The sequence below is a fragment of the Arachis ipaensis genome, chromosome B10, assembly GCF_059453495.1.
Source record: "Arachis ipaensis isolate K30076 ecotype BB chromosome B10, ASM5945349v1, whole genome shotgun sequence".
Classification (NCBI taxonomy): Eukaryota; Viridiplantae; Streptophyta; class Magnoliopsida; order Fabales; family Fabaceae; genus Arachis; species Arachis ipaensis.
Window position 1 is genome coordinate 72,421,221 of NC_142435.1, and position 4,521 is coordinate 72,425,741.

The following is a 4,521-nucleotide window of genomic DNA, read 5'->3' on the forward strand; positions in this document are numbered from 1 at the left end:
TCTGTTAGATACCTCTGCTTGCCCATTGGTCAGGAGATGGTATGCTGTTGCCACTTTGTGAACAATCCCATGCTTCTTCAGTAATCCTGCTAATTTTCTGTTACAAAAGTGAGTGCCTTGATCACTGACGATTGCTCATGGTGATCCAAAGCGACAGATAATATGGTTTCTAACAAAGGAAACAACAGTGTTAGCATCATCAGTACGGGTAGGAATTGCTTCCACCCATTTAGAAACATAATCTACAGCTAATAGTATATAAAGGTAACCACTAGAGTTTGAAAATAGACCCATGAAGTCAATGCCCCAAACATAAAAAATTTCACAGAATAGCATAATCTGTTGGGGCATCTCATCCCTCTTGGATATATTACCAAACCTTTGGAATGGGGAACAAGATTTACAAAAGGCAACAGCATTTTAAAAAGAGTAGGCCACCAGAATCCATAGTCTAAAATGTTTCTAGCTGTTCTTTGAGGGCCAAAATGTCCTCCACTCTCAGAAGAGTGGCAGGCTGATAAACCCATATTTTATGATACATTTTGTGCTTAGTTTGAGTGATTTATTCAATCCTTCACCTACGTATTCATATTAATTGCATGGTTTTACTTTCCCTTCCTTATTATGTGATGTATGTGAAAAACATGTTTCCTATGCTTTAAAATTAATTATTTTAATTACCTTTATTTCCATTTGATGTCGTGATTAGTGTGTTGAGTAGTTTCAGATCTTCTAAGGTAGGAATGACTTAAAGAATGAAAAAGCAAACATACAAAGATGGAAGGAAAGCACAAAACGGAGTTTCTAAACAAACTGGCATCCACGCGATCGCATGGGCGACGCGGACGCATGCCAAGCGCGAATCAACAGCGACGCGGCCGCATGACTGACGCGACCGCGCGCCTTAAGGAAAACACATATGACGCGGTCGCATGACTGACGCGACCGCGTGACAAGAAAAGCTCCGAATGATGCGACCGCGTGACCCACGCGGACGCATGACAGAGGCCACGCACCAGAAATTGCAGAAAACGCTCCCAGCGATTTCTGAAGCCCTTTTTGGCCCAAATCCAAGTCCAGAAGGCATAGACCAGAGGTTATGAAGTGAGGGAATGCATCCATTCAAAGGAGCTCGCCAATTTTGTTACTTCTCATGACTTAGATTTAGTTTTGAGAGAGGTTCTCTCCTCTCTCTCTTAGGATTTAGGATTTCTCTTAGTTTTAGGAGTAACTCTCGATCCCAGGTTTAATGTTCCTTTACTTTAAGCTTCCCTTTCACTTTTATTCATTCCATTACTTTAGTTGATTATTTACTTTTGCCATTTAATTTATGAATTCTTCTATGTTCCAGATTATTTGAATTAATGCTATTTGAGGTATTTCAGTTTATTATTGCTCTCTTTTATTTATGTCACCATTGCTTCCAATCTGAAGACATTTTTATTCCAGCAAATTTACTTTTTCCCCTTTTGGTCTTGGTTAAGAAAGCAGTAACTCAGGAGTTATCTTAGCTCGATATAATTGATAACTGTTATCATTGCTAATTGAACTGAACTTCAATAATCCCAACCTTTTCTTAGGAAATAAATAGGATTCGAAGATCAAACTAATTAGTCCCTTGACTTTCCTTTGCTTTAGTAAAGGTCAACTAAGTGGAATTAAGATTCAACTTTCATTATTATTGATAAGGATAACTAAGTCTGGACTTCCAATTTCTCTTACCTTGCCAAAAGTTTATTTTACAGTTATTTATTTATTTTTAATTTCCATTTAAATTATTTTCATATTTGTTCCTCATTCTTGAAACCCCAAATTTACAATCTCCATAACGAATAATAAGAACATACTTCCCTGCAGTTCCTTGAGAAGACGACCCGAGGTTTAAATACTCGGTTATCAATTTTAAAAGGGGTTTGTTACTTGTGACAACCAAAATGTTTGTAAGAAAGGTTGATTGCTTAGTTTAGTAACTATACTTACAACGAGAGTTTACTATAACTTCTAAATCATCAATCTTCTGCTCTTTCAAAATGGCGCCATTGCTGGGGAACTGCTAACGTGTGCCTTATTATTGGTTATTGTAAATATTTTTCTTTTACTTGTTTGTTTATTTCTGTTTTTCCTTTTTAATTTTATTTGCTACTATGAACTCTCACCCTTCTCGCTTTGAGTTTGGTTCTAACTTTGTTGAAGGAAATAGAAGCCACAGCAGGAATATGCATCAAGGTCAGACCAATCAAGGATGGATGGAGCCAAGAGGATCTAATCAACCCTTTAGGCAACAACACCCTCCAAGATATCATGGACAATGACCATTCCACAATGCATACCCATAGATATGGTGGACAACCTTGTAACTACCAACAAGCCCCACCCCATGCTTATAGACCATCCTCTCAACATAACCTCGAACCACCACACTCACAAGCTTCTCTTCACCATTCGCCACCACATGATCCCTATTTACCCCAGTTCCAATCCAATCACTCCCAAGCACCACCACTTTCCTATGTATCATGTTCAAATCCATCACCCCGAGAATCAGAGGTTTGCCTCAAGGAAACAGTAAATAAACTTCAAACAACCATTCGACAACTGGAGCAAGCAGTAATTCAATTAGCTTCTAGACATTCGAACATTCAAGGACTAACCAAAGCCCCATGTGGACAATCTAATGAAGAGCGTAGCATGAAGGAAATACTAGAAACTCCAGTGGACAAGACAGAGAATGAATTCGTACTAGAACAAGTAGAAGAAGCTGTCATTATGCAAGAAGAAGAGTTGGTTGAAGATCTAGGAGACGCTGAACCTCCATGGGAATTCAGAGCTGAGGAGAACTCCGTCAAGGATGTTACAGTTGATGCTAAGGAGGACAGTGCACAATCTCCAAGGCAAGTCGTTTATGAAGAACTAGACAGAATAACCCAGGACACAAATTCCCTTGATGATGATAGTCACAAGTCAAGTTCTCTTAGTAATGAAATTGCATCCGCAAGTGAATTCTCTGAGATCGAAGAATCTTCCCCAAATGAATATGAAGATGATGCAGAGGTAGATTTCTCTCAACCTCCAATCTATGACTCGAGAAGACTTTGACCAGGACACAGATGCATTTGAAGAACCTTGCAAAGAAGTGGAGGAATTCACAGAAGAGCACAAGGGAGTAGAACTTACAGAACCACTGGAAACACCTACCCCAAGGCCATTACCACCCAATACAAGCTTCTAGTGGGTACAATCCTTAACCTTTAACTTTACTTTTTCACTTGAATATGGTTTGCTTGAAACAGATGGCCAGCTTAGAGCTCTCTGCGACTTTAAGAGTAAGAGGGAAATGGCTCGTGCTCAAAGCTGGTGCACAAGGTTCGATAAGGTTCCACGCTTCAACTTGAAGTGCATAGATTGGTATCAAGTTCAATCGAAAGGATCTCGGAAAATGTTTGGTCACCATGGTGAGAATCTACTTTCTAAACCGCCCAGATGGAAAAATATAGATCAAGACGGAGGCGGATTTAAAAGCAAAGTTTGGGATCCTGGAATCTATTCTGACATTCGTCATTCCGGAAGCCTAAAAATTTGTTTGAAGCTGCTCAGGAGCTTTACATGCCTAGTTTGGGACCCCGGAGGCTATTGGCATTCCAAGCATTGGTGGATATTTTTGGATGAATTTAAACATAAGCCGCCATAACAGGAAGCTCTTCCAATGTCCAACTTAAGGACTTTAACTAAAAGTGCTAGGTGGGAGACAACCCACCATGGTATGATTGTTCATTTTTCAATTTTTATTTCGTTTTGTTTGTTTTCAATTTTTATTTTATTTTATAATATTTAACCTGAAATTTTGCATCGCATTCATATTAATCATTGCATTCTGCATACTGCATAAAAAAAAGGGTGCATGACGCGACCGCATCACTCATGCGATCGCGTCATATTGCGAAAAACACCACCCACGCGACCGCGTCATCCATGCGGCCGCGTGATATGGAAATCGGCGTAAAGATCCAACGTCCAGAAAGTTAGGCTGGAATCGTGCGGCCATTGTGCGTTTCGCACAAATGACTCATGCGATCGCGTCACCCACGCGATCGCGTCACTTGCACACAACCAATCCCACGCGACCGCGTGAGCGACGCGACCGCGTCGCATGGATTGCACGAGCACCCCAAAGGAGACAGAGAGTTGCGCTGAAACGATGCTGGATTCGTGCGTTTCACACAAATTCCAGCGACGCGATCGCATGCCCCAAGCGATCGCGTCATTCACTCTTTTAGCCATTCCATGCGATCGCGTGGCCTATGCGATCGCATCACCTCCCATTCCGCTCCAGCCACACGACCGCGTGGCCCACGCGATCGTGTGGATTTAAAATTATAACCCCCCAGTCACGCGAACCCTATCAGTCGCGCCCCCAACCTTTTTTCTCCCTCTCTTCTCCTCCAATCCAACCATCACCACCCAACCACCACCACGCCACCGCCGACCACCCAGAACCCGCCGCCACCTACCCCCCTTCCTCCT